At 37.4% G+C, this 15,223-nt stretch overlaps 1 protein-coding gene across 2 annotated transcripts in view; it reads left to right on the top strand.

Annotated features, from left to right (window-relative positions):
• NRG3 (neuregulin 3) overlaps positions 1–15,223 on the top strand; it is a 1,092,025-nt gene that overhangs the window by 349,919 nt on the left and 726,883 nt on the right. The window lies entirely within an intron of this gene.

The following is a 15,223-nucleotide window of genomic DNA, read 5'->3' as shown; positions in this document are numbered from 1 at the left end:
TACATTAATTCAATAAATGTTATAATTCAGGTTGTGTTAGTTAACAGTATATAGCAAATAAACTGAACAGACACTATAGTTTTGAATAACTCAATACAACTCAACAGGACTCCATAGAACAATACAGAGGTGATAATTAATCTGATGGTATTCATGGCATCTGCCTGCTTAGAAATATCAAGAATTATTCTTCATTGCACAAGTTGCAATAGACATTTATCATGATTTGGTTGCTATGCTCATAAATCCTGCCCATTTGCAATATTCATATTTACTATAATGAGTGATAAAGAAAAGCCTAGATTTCTAGCAAAGCATTTTGCAGCCACTAGGAATGCATAGAGTAAGACTGCATGCTAATGGCAAAGCAGTGTGCAGTGACAGCACTGGAACATCCGATGCTGGTGGAAGCATTAACAATAAGCCTCGAGCTACACTGAGAAAGGATTTTATCTGCCTTCAAACCTCAATAGTATTCTTCTTTACAGGCCTAATGTACTGGTGCATATAAATATATCTATATATTCAGGGCAGGTGCAAGGATTTCTGCCTACACAAGTGAAGCCCCATTTTGGCGACCCCCCCCCCCCCCCCCCAACACACACACTATGGGTCAGGTAATAGATTTGTTACGTGTGACCCTACCCAAAAGCAAGTTTTGTAAGCCATGTCTGACCTGGCTTACACTTGCGACTTTCTGAAGTGGGTTTGCAACTTTTTTTTGCTTACTTTCTTACATTCGCACTTCATAAATTCCCGACCACTGCAAAGTGAAAACTGAAAGTTGCTTAGGTAGGGTTATTTGCAAATTTATGTCTATCCACAAAAGTTACTAAAAATTTGCTTAGGCACACATGTGACTTTTTGTGCAACTTTTTAAGAAAAAATCGCTCTGAATCCCTTGATAACTGTCCCCCATAGTTAGTAAATGTGATTTAACCCTTTCAAAAGTTTGAATCGCCCCCCTTTTCCCATTAAAAAAAAAAAAATTTTCAACTAAAATAAACATAAACACATTTGGTATCACTGCATTCGTAAATGTCCAAACTATAAAAACATATTGTTGATTAAACCGCACGGTTAATGGCGCATACGTAGAAAAAAATAAAAAATCCAGAATTGTGTATTTTTGGTCACTTTGTATACCCTAACAAAATGTATAAAAAGTGATAAAAATTTCCCATGAAAGCAAAAAATTGTACTGATAAAAACTACACATCACAGAGCAAAAAAAAAAAAATTGCCCTCATGTAGCTCCATATGCAGAAACATTAGTAATTAAAGTTATAGGGGTCAGAAGAGGACAATTTTAAACATGCTAATTTTTGTACAAAAACATATAATTTTTTAAAAAGAAGTAAGGGGATAATGTGTAATTTTTTACAGAAAATTTACAAAATTTTACAAAAATGTAGAATCGGAAGCCCCCAAAAGCTACAAAAGTTTTTTTTCCCCAATTTTGCTCCCCAAATATATATATATATATATATATATATATATATATGTTTTTTTTGTTTAGTCATAGATTTTGTGGTGAAATGATTGATGTAATTGAGAAGTACATTTGGTGGCACAAAAAAACAAAAAAAAACAAGCCCTCATAAAGGGTCTGTATGTGTAAAATTGTGAGCACTTATATATGGACACTATATGGGGACACTGTATTATGATAAAACCGTGTCCCCATATATTGTTCATATATAAGTGGCCCCATATAGTGCCCCATCTATAGACTGCCCCCATAAATACATAATACAGTGCACCCATATATTAGTACCTTTATATATAAAGTGCCCCCTGGTGCTTCTCTGGCCTCTAAGCTGCTCTGCTTCTCCCACTTTTGTAGTCCGATAGTCTTGGTCTTCTCTGAAGCTCTGCTCCTCCATTCATTGGGCAAGCAGGATTTCTAGGCCTCACAGCAGAGCAGCTGCGCCAGTGACATCCCGTGTGTGCCATGCAGGTCCCCGAGAGTTTAGCCAGAGCGGCAGGTAGTTTAATTCTCCTCTCCAGACAACCTCCACTCCTGAACGACAGCGGCAGTCGGACTCCCTATGTCAAAGACATGATGCGCAGCGCAGCCCTACTACTGCACACCGCGGCACCAGGGACAATCACAGCCCCAGCCCCCTTACACTGATGTGCTGTGCTGTTGTGTCCACCGTGGTGCTGGGCCTGCATATGGAGAACAGTGCTGATACTGCCCACCACTGTAGCGCCAGCTGTCACCCAGCCCACCACTCTCAATTATAACAGCCATGTTACCATGGGCCTGCGCTGCTCTGTGAGTGAGGGCCACACAGCGCACACATAACACACAGCGCCCCGCCCAGACGCAATTTTTTTTTTTAAATAGAAGAAAAAAAAGGTTCTTAATTTCCCCCCCCCCCCCCCTTTGGCTCTGTAATCTGTGCACCCTAAAGCAGCCGTGTATCCTGCCATATTATGGCGCCGGGCCTGTATATATTGATGTACATCAGTACATTGTAAGTGAAGAAAAAAATCCTTAGGAGGCATTTTTAGAGAAATAGGCAGGCGGGCACCTGTATTGGTTCACCTAGGGATAAAGTAACACCCCTATGCATTGCAAGTGCCATGAATTGTCACCATGGATTTCACCCTCTATAAGTAAAATCCATTGCAAATTTTTGCAGATCAGCACTATATTGAGCCTTTGGCACTTCATGTGCTGCCATGTGGTTTATTGTGTGCTACTGTGTTAAAACACAGTGTATTTCCTCATAAAAATGGTCTTGAGGCAGAAAGCTCACTTATTTGTCATATGTGGGACATTCCACAATTTTATAGGCTATCTCAATTATTATTTTTTAATAAGAAACATGTAAAGATTCAGTCAGAGGTAAAGCCAAAGAAGATGCAGTAGTGGCAGTTGTACCCAAACACATGTGTCTAGGAGATCAATAGGCCCAATAAGGTAAATAAAACATAGGAAAGGCTGTTACAGATTTTACACTGAGGTTGCGGTACTGAGGTTATGGTGAATCAAACCTTTGGATGTTCTGGCTCCATAAAACTCTAAGTTTCTAAGATGCAATATGACATGCACACGAACCATATACTCTATAAATTAATGATGACTTTCTACTGTATATGTACCATGTAATGCTGTACTAGTCCAGTAGTCTTAACTCTACATTCTTATAAGCACCATTAGCGTCTATAATGATGACATTTTTAAGTGCACTTTTTTTTTTTTTTTTTAAGGAATTTAAACTTTCTTCTAAATTTCCTGACAAAACAAAATCTAAATTAAAAAATCTTCGTGGGGAACATTGGGAGAGCAATTTCTTCCATGCTGTGTCTAATCTCAGTGTGAATTTCCATAGCATTTGTCATTACAGAGAGTAAAAGCCATTGAATGGATAAAATGAGTGTGCGCTGTCTATCAGAGGTCATTATACAGTATTCAGACAAGCAGCTTTCATTGAAGTAAACAGCGACTCTTGATTACTTTTCCAGTTGGACAGTTTTTGGAGTCTCGACAATGAAAACCATAAACTCAAGGTCATTAATAAGTTATTTGTTTAAGGCTTCATTTCATCTAAAGCATTATTGAATGATATGAAATTAATGTCTCAGACACTTAATAAATGCTATAGTAGTGTCTTTTAGGTTTGTTTTTGCTATTTGTTGAGAACATTGCTAAACAAAGGATAAACATAGTTCAAAATAGAGCCTGATATATTAGGAATAAAAGGAAGACAATTGAACATGTTTCTTTTTAGCACAACACTAATAACTCTAATAAATATCACTTATAGATGAAACATAGACTTGATTTAACAATTAGAAGATGTTCGGTTCCTATGTCCCCAGGTATCATTTCTTACATTGAGATCAAATACATAATTCCTGTCATTGAGACACTGGCCCTGATTTACTAAGAGTGGAGTGGAGTATTTTTCCACAATATTTCCCTACATTTTGTACTTTTCCCTACATTTTGCTTTTTTTTTTTTACACATGCTCTGATCTGTCGGGTTTTCCTCAACCACTCAAATCTACTACATTTTCTGTGGAAACTTTAGTAAATATGTTGGGTTTTTGTGAAAATGTCGGGGACTTTCCAGCTGCCAGGCCCCCTTTTCTCAGTAAAATGGAGAGTAACATGTCAGGTAAATATTATGCCATGTGATTGTTCACATGCAACAAGTTTTTCAGTTTTTTTTCCTCCTAACATTTAAAAAATCATAACCCTTTCAATTTTCCACCTAAAAATCCAGATTTTGGCTTATTTTTTGTGCCACCAATTCTACTTTGTAGTGACATTAGTCATTTTACCCCAAAAATCCATCGCGAAACGGGGAAAAAAAATCATTGTGCGAGAGAATTGAAGAAAAAACACCATTTTGTAACTTTTGGGGGATTCCGTGTCTACGCAGTGCATCCTTCGGTAAAAATGACACCTTATCTTTCTTCTGTAGGTCCATATGGTTAAAATTATACTCTACTTATATAGGTTTGATTTTGTCGTACTTCTGGAAAAAAAATCATAAGTAAAATGTATATGTTTAAAATTGTCCTCTTCTGACCCCTATAACTTTTATATTTTTCCACGTACAGGGCAGTTTGAGGGCTCATTGTTTGTGCCGTGATCTGAAGTTTTTATCGGTACCCTTTTTCTTTTGATGGGACTTTTTAATCGCTTTTTATTCATTTTTTAATGGTATAAAAAGTGACCAAAATATGCTAATTTGGACTTTGGATTTTTTTTACATGTACGCCATTGACAGTGCGGTTTAATTAACTATATATTTTTATAGTTCGGACATTTATGCATGCCGCGATACCACATATATTTATTTTTATTTACACGTTTTTTTATGGGAAAAGGGGGTGATTCAAACATTGTTTTAGGGAAGGGGTTTAGAGTAAGGGGGCTATAACACTGCACACATTGATCTTTTACACTGATCACTGTCATGTATTAACATGACATTGATCAGTGTTATCGGCACTTGACTGCTACTGCCTGGATCTCAGGCACGGAGCAGTCATTCGCCGATCGGACACCGAGGAGGCAGGTAGGGATCCTCCCGATGTCCTGTAAGCTGTTCGGGATGCCACAATTTCATCCTCGCGATCCCGAACAGCCCGACTGAGCTGCCGGGATACTTTCACTTCAGACACGGCGGTGAACTTTGATAGCCGCGTCTGAAGGGTTAATACAGGGCATCCCCGCGATACAGTGATGTCCTGTATTAGCCGGGAGTCCCGGCCATTGATGGCCACCAGGACTGAACCATTATATTGCGGGTGCTGGCGCAGGACATAAATATATGACCTGCGTCGTTAAGGAGTTAAACTATTGGCAGTACATGTATTAATTTTGATCTAGGCTCCTGAAACATTTTACATTTCTAGGTAGTCTTGGGAAGGAGCTTAAATGGCCCAATTGTATAATGTATGTAATATGGAGCACTATTGCTGTTTTGCTGACACTAAGGGGGCGCTGAAGGGGTGACAGCAGCAAAACATTGGGGGAAACAAGGATTATACTGTTACAAGAGCAGCAGGATGGCTAAAAGATGTCATGGTGGTGTGGGTTACATAAAGAAGATACAAGTGAGCAATTCAATTTAGAGAAGACATGACCTAAAGATCACCCAATTTATCAGTACTATATTTACCTATATGGTCTATAAGGCACCTGTGTAGAACTGATTAGAATTTGTCTTTCAGTTGTAAGCATGTGTTAGGTTGCATTCACACCATGTTTTTGCAATACATTCTCGTATCAGGTTTTTGATGAAAAAACTGATTCCTCAAAACAGGACTAAACTGTATCAAAACTTGTGTACAAGTTTTAACTGCATACTGTTAAAAACTGTATGCAGTTTGAAAATTAATGTCCGGTTACATCCGTTTAAAAAAAAAAAGTATACATTTTTAACTTTTCACTCCATTTTGAATTAAGTTTCACTTGTTTGATTGAAATTCCAAGATAAAAACTGCAGAGTCAAAAACCGCATGGAGCAAACCGGATGATACGCACATATGGTTTTCTACTGTTCCCATTGACTCCCATGTAAAAAAAATAAAAAAACAACCTATACGGTTTCAACATGATTTTTCATCCAGACTAAAAACTGTGGTATGCTACAATTTTGGGAACAGGGAAAAAAAAAAGGACAAGACTGTACAAGACGCAAAACAGATGCTACCGGATGCATTGTCTGGCATACAGATTTCAATGGAGAGTCAATTCATACGGTTTTCAATACAGTTCCATATGGTTTTCAAATTGAAAATATACACGGGAGCTGTATTGCAAAAACATGATGTGAATGCACCCTTTCCTGGGTCTGGACTCACTAAGGCCTTGGAACTGTTTTGTACAAAACTATACAGATCTGAGCAAATAAGTAAAAGGAAAGTCAGGTTTTCTTAATCTACAGGGGTAAATATGTTCACCGCTGTATAATCCTTTTATTGCTCGATACCTTTCATGTAAAAAATATATTTTTAAATGACTGCAGCTTGTATATGGCACATAGTTTAAACATTTTCTTCTACTTAAGCTTGTTATAGTCTTTTCTCTTACTTTTGTAGCTATTTTTCTTTTTTTTTTCATCTGGCTAGTAAATTTTTTTATTTTTTTTTTACCTCTCAGATTAGCTATTTCAACAATTATACAACAATTCAACAATATAATGATGTGTGTTTCAGAACAGACAAATACCAAGAGTGTAAATACTATTTTTGAAGTGATGTTCATTACTTTGTGTCATTAGAGTAATTAAATGCCAAATAAAAAATGCAGCACAAACTCACCCCTGCCTGATAGTAGCCTAAAGGCGTTTAGCCTGTGACTTTATTTTGTCTGCAGGAAACAATGTACTAAAGGGGAATAAAATGCCATGATACATCAGAATAAATTTACTAAATATAAATTTATTTTGGCTATTTTATAATTTATTTTGAGGCAATGGTTACAATATGTTTTTAGGGCTCATTTTGAGCCTCAAAAAATGACCATTTTTAATTATCTGATTTTTTTTATCCCCATTTCATCACTTGTTAGGCACTTATTTCCCATCCTGTGGATATAAAACAGCTAACAATCAGCTCACCAGGGATTGAGGGCAGATGATCCACAAGTACAGCTTCTCCAGACAATAGCAATAAAAGGATTCAGCATTTCATAAGTACCAAAAAACCTCAAGCTTTATTTAACTCCTTAACAAGCAGGACATATATTTACATCCTGTGCCAGCTCCCGCAATATAACGTGGGTTCACACAGGAACCCCCGCGTCATATCGGGTCGGTCCCAGCGGCTATCAATGGGCGGGACTCGCAGCTAATACCGGACATCACCGATCGCAGTGATGCCCGGCATTAACCCTTCAGACGTGGATGTCAAAGTTGATTGCTGCATCTAAAGTGAAAGTAAAACCTTCCCAGCAGCTGAGGTGGGATGATAGGGACCACAGCGGTGATCAGCTGTATGGACATGAGGAGGGTCCTATCTGCCTCTTCGTTGTCTGATCAGTTGTTCGTGCCTGAGATCCAGGCAGGAGCAGTGGAGCGCTGATAACACTGATCAATGCAATTCTATGGCATAACATTCATCAGTGTCTGCAATCAATGTACTGCATGTTATAGTGCAAAAGTATAACAAAATAGTTAATAAATGCGATTTAACCCCTTCCCTAATAAAAGTTTGAATCATCACCTTTTTTCTATTTTAAAAAACTATGTAAATAAAAATAAATATAAACATATGTGGTATCGCCGCGTGCATAAATATCCTAACTATAAAAATATGTAATAAATTAAACTGCACGATCAATGGCGTACATGTAAAGAAAGTCCAAAATAGCGTATTTATGGTCACTTTTTATACTATAAAAAAATGAATAAAAAGCAATCAAAAAGCCTGATCAAAACAAAAATGATACCAATAAAAAACTTCAGATCACGGCACAAAAAAAGAGCCCTCATACATCCCTGTATGCGGAAAAATTTTAAAAAGTTATAGGGATCAGAAGAGGACATTTTGGAAATGTATTAATTTTCGTGCATGTAGTTATGATTTTTCCAGAAGTAAGACAAAATTAAACAATGGAAAGGAGGTGAGGTGAAGTCCAGCTCCCAGGTGGAGATGGTGGTTAAAACATAACCTTTAATAGGTCCATTAAAAAATGAATGCAAAAAATACTAAAATATGTGACATGTCACATTAAAATTGTGAGAGAACGCCACGACAAAATTAAACCTATATAAGTAGGATATCATTGTAATCGTATGGACATACAGAATAAAAATAAAGTGAAATTTTTACTAAGAAAGGCACTACATAGAAATTAAATCCCCCAAAATAACAAAATGGCTTTTTTTTTTTCAATTTTGTTGCACAATGATTTTTCTTATGTTTCGCCGTAGATTTTTGGGTAAAAAATCACAACAAGCAGAAGAAGATATCCTGCTCTCACCGCATAGTACTGGACTGCTCCTATTTTGACGGTACTGGTGGACTGGCTTCCAGAACCTCCGTGGGTGTTCAGAGGCCTCTGAGTGCCCACGGAGGTTCTGGAAGCCGGTCCACCAGTTCCTTCCAAATAGGAGCTTACAGACTACTACAGTGATGGCGAACCAATGGCATGCGTGCCACAGGTGGCATGCCGAACCCCCCCTGTGGGCACGTGGCCATAGTTTGCCATCAGGGCATATGCCCGGCTGGGCCGTCTGTCTTGGTGGAATGTTTAAAAATGTATTTATTTTTTTTATTTGCGGCTCCAGACTCTTTATCCCCCTTCCTCCGGCCACTCTATCCCCCTTCCTTCAGCCGCTCTATACCCCCTTCCTCTGGCCGCTCTATCCCCCCTTCCTCCAGCTGCTCTATCCACCTTCCTCCGGCCGCTCTATCACTGCTTCCTTTGGCCACTCTGTCCCCCCCTTCCTCCGGCCGCTCTATCCCCCCTTCCTCCGGCCGCTCTTTCCTCCTTCCCTGGCTGCGCACCCCCCTTCCCCGGCCAAGCACACTGCTCTGCTATGGGCAGGCGCAGGGGCTGCCTCGCGCAGGTGCGCATGTCTGCTTCCACCTGCTGAGATTATCCTGGCCGCAGCTCCTGGCTCCGAGTGTCCATTCCTCGGTGTGAGGAAGAAGTGGGCGATGGTGCAAAGTGTGCAGCAGATGGGAGGGGACGCACCCGGCCGGTGACCCCAACAGAGAAGTCCACAGACCGAGAATGGTAGGGGATGGAATGTATGTATGGTGTGTATTATGATGTATTTATGTATGATGTGTGCATGTATATATTATGGATTTGTGTATGTATTATGTATGTATGTATGATGTATGCACGTATTATATATGTATGATGTTTGTATTTATGCAGTATGCATATATGTGTTATGTATGTATGTAATATATGTATGATGTGTGTGTATGTATGTATGACGTATTATGTATTATGACGTATGACGTATTATGTATTATGAATCAGAACAAAAGAAAAAAGAAAGTTGCCTCCAGCTCTTCCAAGGATAATGGTGCATGTATTATTAAAACATCAAACCTTTAATCTGTATGCATTAAAAATAGAAAAAAAGGTGGACATCATAAAAGAAAAGTGAAACTCCAGTGCACTTCATGCTACATTTTTGTAGCCATGATTAATAGCTTTCTGCAGTCCTTGCTCTTCTACCAGCAAATATATTAAAAACTGCTACAGCACCTACCTAGCATCCAACCCGGTAGCTGAAATAATTTTTTTTTAATGTATTATGTATATATTTTATATTATGTATTATGTGAAAAAGTTGGCGTGCATTATGGTTCGGGCACTCTGGTTCAAAAAGGTTCGCCATCACTGGTCTAGTACTATGTGGTAAGTGCAGGATATCTTCTTCTGCTTGTTGTGACACTTGTTGATATATATACCACTCATACTTCCTAGCACCCCCGCTGTAAATTTATTGATGTGCGTCTCCACCTACCTCTGCATTGATACCTGAGTATACCTGACTCTGTGTTGGGGAAATCGGTTGTACCTCCCGTTCGTCTCTAGTTGGCACGTATGTTTTTGGGTAAAATGACTGATGTCATTACAAAGTAGAAATGGTGGCTCAAAAAAAAAAGCCACCATAGGTGTCTGTAGGTGCTAAATTGAAAGAGTTATGATTTTTAAGAGTGAGGAGGAAAAAAAGAAATTGCAAAAATAGAAAAACCCTGAGACCTTAAGGGGTTAATCTATGTAAAAGTACATATACATGTAGAAACAATATCACAAAACAGCAACACAGGGGACTTTACATATTACGTATGGAATGATAGATACTATTCTTGCTATCCCATGTATAGGGATACATTTTTACAGCTTTAAAAGTAAAGGTCATGAGTGAGGATTGTATTGGTGACAAAACCGTAAATATGTGAGCAATCGAGAGACTTGCAAATAAAATTTCAGCAATTTCATGTCTGAACTTGATTATACAGTTTTGATAAACTTCCCCCATTTATGCACAAAGAGACATTTTCTTTGAATGAAATAGAATTCAATAAATGTAGCCATTTTTGCAGCGTTTTTGAACAATCAAATTGCTGTTTTTTGAGCCATTCAATAAGCAAAAATGTGCCCCAAAAATATGTGTGCATATAGGATGTATATTTTATAAAGTAGGTACCGTAATTTACTTTTATAGGGTACCATTTCATATACCTATATTTCATGATAAGCATTTATTTCATTTTTTTTTTTTTTGGGGGGGGGCAGCTAATGTGACAGTGTGACGAAAAAAGTTCTATGCTTATAATTGTGCTTTTCCTACTACTGCAGTTAACACTCACTTAAAGGGGTACTCCGGTGAAAACCTTTTTTCTTTTAAATCAACTGGTGGCAGAAAGTTAAACATATTTGTAAATTACTTATATTAAAAAATCTTAATCCTTAATTCTGTACTTATTAGCTGCTGAATACTATAGAGGAAATATTTTTCTTTTTGGAATGCTCTCTGATGACATCACGAGCACATTTCTCTCTGCTGATGTTATTATAATAATAATGCATTATTTATTGTTGTCCTTAGTGGGATTTGAACCCAGGTCCCCAGCACTGCAAAGCAGCAGTGCTAACCACTGAGCCACCATGCTTCCCTTAGCATACTTCTGCTATGCATGGTTGCTAAAATGGACAGAGATGTCAGCAGAGAGCACTGTGCTTGTGATGTCATCAGTGTTCCAAAAAGAAAGGAATTTTCTCTGTAGCATTCAGCAGCTAATAAGTACTGGAAGGATTAAGATTTTTTAATAGAAGTAATTTACAAATATGTTTAACTTTCTGCCACTAGTTGATTTAAAAGAAAAAAGGTTTTCACCGGAGTACCCCTTTAACAGTGCTCATGGGAAAGAATGCAGTTGATTCAGGAAACATTTAGCATTTTTTTACTCTTGTAAAAAAACTGTTTCTGTATAACATTACTTTAGATACAAAGTGCGAAATTCATAATGATCCTTTAAATCCTATTGTTGGTCATTTGCTTTGGTCTTTTAGGATTATTTGACTGTGGGATTTTTTACAAAAGGGGTGTAGAAAAGAAAAGTGTAACTCATGTCAGCACTGCCTTGTTATAAGGGAATGTGTTTTAACATGAATATTGAGTAATTTTATGAACCTGACAAAAATATTACCAAATCTCTCCAATTGTCTCCCACTTGTAACCTCTTCACCTTTTTTTAAACTTTTTTTTTATTATCTTTCAATTTACCATCTCATACTACACAGTGTGCATATGTGTGCATATTTTATTTAATTCAAATTATTTAATGGAGATACTGAAAAATAAGACCCATGTGTCATTGTGCTTCATTTCCTCATATATCTTTGCATTTGTTCATTTTTATTTCTTGGCTTAAAATTAGAATGTAGCTAGAGGTAGACTTTTTTCCAGAGTAATCAGATAGAAATGTATCTGGAAGTATTAAGTGATGATTGACATGTATAATCACACCCCCGTATAATTTAGTGCAATTCACAAAATGATTTGCTGTCATGCTATATTTTGACATGAATTTTTGTGCGTTTCATTTCTAGAGTACATATTATGACACTGTTTGGCCCATTTTTTTTTTTTTTAAATATAAACATTTTATAATTATACATGATGATACTGTATGGGGAGATGAAAATATAAAATTTTACATATTGATAAACCTAATCATATTACTGTTTCAAACGTGGAAAATACATAAAAATGTGCTCTCAAAAGAGCAAAATTTTTTTTTGTAAACTAATAAAATTCTTTGGAAACTGAAGAGCTAAACAAAGATTTACCCTTCTTTTGTGGAATAATATACACATATACAGTTTTGCATTGTCAACAATTCATTTGGATGGCTGTACATAATAGTATACTGTATATATATATATATATATATATATATATATATATACGGGATCCCGTTTAGCTAGTCAGAGGCCTCTCACCCAGCCAAGCCAGATAACCCTGCTCTGTACTGACGAGGGGCAGCTCATTTGAATATTTTTTACCCAGGTGCCCGCGGAGTGCAAATGGCCTACTTAAATCTTCGTCTCACGTCAGGAGTGGCGTCCTCTCCCCGAGGAATATACTGATCCCGTTAAGCTAGTCAGAGGCCTCTCACCCAGCCAAGTCAGATAACCCTGCTCCGTACTGACGAGGGGCAAGTACCCCGAAACAGCTGTCTGCAGATGGGTTCTCTTTGCTTCCGGAGAGAGTTCTGGCTTGGCATAAAATCCCAATCAGTTCTGAGACTTCTTAACTGGAGTCGGAGCTGGTTGCAGGACACACTACCTGTATAGGGGGTGTGGTGAGCTCATTTGAAAAAAAAAAAAAAAAAAAAAAAAAATATATATATATATATATATATATATATATATATATATATATATATAAAGTACAAATAGATGCAGCACACCACAGCTTAAAAATCACAGTGCAAAATGTATTCCATAGTGTATTCCAATAGACAACGTTTCACCAGCCTCATATATATATATATATATATATATATATATATATATATATATATATGTATATATATATATATATATATATATATGAGGCAGGTGACCCGCTGGCATGCCAAAGCTGGAATTTTAGCAAAATGTGTATGGTTACAGCAAAACACCAAAGGGATGGATTTTCTATGCAGGCTTCAAGTTTATTCGCAGCGCATAACAATCAAGTTCAATGTTTCGGCTAAAATGTTGCACTTGTTTGTTATGAGGTGAAAATAAACTTGAAGCCGGCTATGAAAATCTGGACCTCTGTCATTTGTAATGTTTAGTGTTTCTATGTTACATACCCAATTGAATAATTCATTCATAGTATCAATGCATACTCCCTCTGCTTCTCATATGACATATCATTATAGAGATTTAGTTTTATATTGACAGAGGATAGTACCTTTTTGGTCAATAATTTATTCATGTATTGATTTGTCTTGCTATGTATCATGATATATATGACAATTCTTTTGATATATGTTTTACCATTGGCATACTTAGAATTTTCTGACACCCCAGGATATTTTTAATGTATTGTTACTAATTTTAGATTTGCTGTAAAGACCCCATAGGGTTGAAACATTGGCAATATTTGGTCTGATGCACATGGTATTTTATGTTCTGATAATCTTTTCTAATCCTCCTGTTGATGTATTTGACTTTAGACTTCTGCTTTAGATGGTTAAATCCAACATGACAGATCATTCTTTTTCCCAACATCTTCTATTGAAGTACAGTCAGGGCTTCCATACACATTAGTCATTGGTGGGTTTGTATAAACTAGAAATAAAACACAGAGGCGCTACATAGTGAAAACCCACCAGCGGATGACCCTGGTAAGGGGGAAATTGTGCTCACCGCAGGAGGTTGTGTGAACACACACATGCAACAATGGATTGAGTGAGTGAGGATAAAGGTTCCATCCGTGGCCCTCCTGCTGAACAATAACAGACAAATGGGGGGACTTCTAACGGGAGCTACAGGTTGAAAAGTATGGTGCTGGCTGGAATGACCACAGGTAAGATGTTCGGTTTAATCTAACACAATGCAACGTGTTTCACCGTGTATGTGCAGCTTCATCTGGCATCTGATGCGTGGCTGATGAAGCCGCACATGCGCGATGAAACATGTTGCATTGTTTTAGATTAAACTGTACATCTTACCTGTGGTCGTTACAGCCAGCACTGTTCTTTTCAGCCTGTAGCTCCTGTTAGAAGTCTCTCATTTGTCTGTTATTGGTCAGTATGGAGGACTTTTCACTAATCTGTCTGGGGGATTTAAGATTGGATATTTATTAAATTTTTGATAAGTTGTTCACCTAAAGCTTTGGGTTAGACAACATTTTCCCCATATATAGTGTTAACGTTCGGATACCAACTAGTAATCTTGTATCATTATGCATACATTTTACAGTTATTTTGTGATCTTCCCTGAGAAATCTTCCACATCAGCTCAGATAAATTAAGTTCTAGCAAGGAGCCTTTATGACTTTTTCATTATTATCTGTTTGCTATTTGCAATTGGCATTAAAATAGAGAATCAGCTGCAAAGTGTTAATTGGAGAAAGCAGAATTCAATAATTGTTCTGCAGTGGAGGCTAAAATGGAAGAATGCTGTGTTTACCTTTTTATCTGAGATTTATTGCTGCAGCTTTTTGGAGGGTGGCAGGAACAGAGGACGCTCTTAATTAACTCAGCTGTTTTTCACTAGAAATGCCATTTTTTTTAACTATTTGCCAAGAAATGAAAGAATCCTCACATTAATTGCATGACATGTTATTGACTGCAAAATTACGTTACAACCACTTTAACTCATTCCTTTCATTCCAAGTGATGGTATGTTATTATGATTACTTTAAGAGAGGTGGTAGTATGTACTCTGTACAGTGAGGTCCCTCTGATCCTGATAATGGAGATAATATACAGGACACAGCTCTAGTTTAATGATCTATTTTTTTCCTATTTTCTCTCACCCAGGTGTGCAGGGAACTGCAGTTGGTCATATTCAATAAATGTGAGAATGTTGCAGTTCCTTGAACAGCAGTTGGCTGGGGTGTCGCCGTAAAAAGTTGGCTGAACTGAACTTTGGCAAAATCGACCAACAGTCTGAAGTGTATGGGGCCTCCAACTCTCCCCTGACAATTAATGTTGGGGAAAGAAGGCATAAGCATGTTGGATTTAAACTGTCTGACCCTTTTGCTCTTGCCAAGAAAAG

Source organism: Hyla sarda, chromosome 7 (genome assembly GCF_029499605.1).
Source record: "Hyla sarda isolate aHylSar1 chromosome 7, aHylSar1.hap1, whole genome shotgun sequence".
Taxonomy (NCBI): Eukaryota; Metazoa; Chordata; class Amphibia; order Anura; family Hylidae; genus Hyla; species Hyla sarda.
This window is presented reverse-complemented; position numbering and strand designations above follow the sequence as displayed.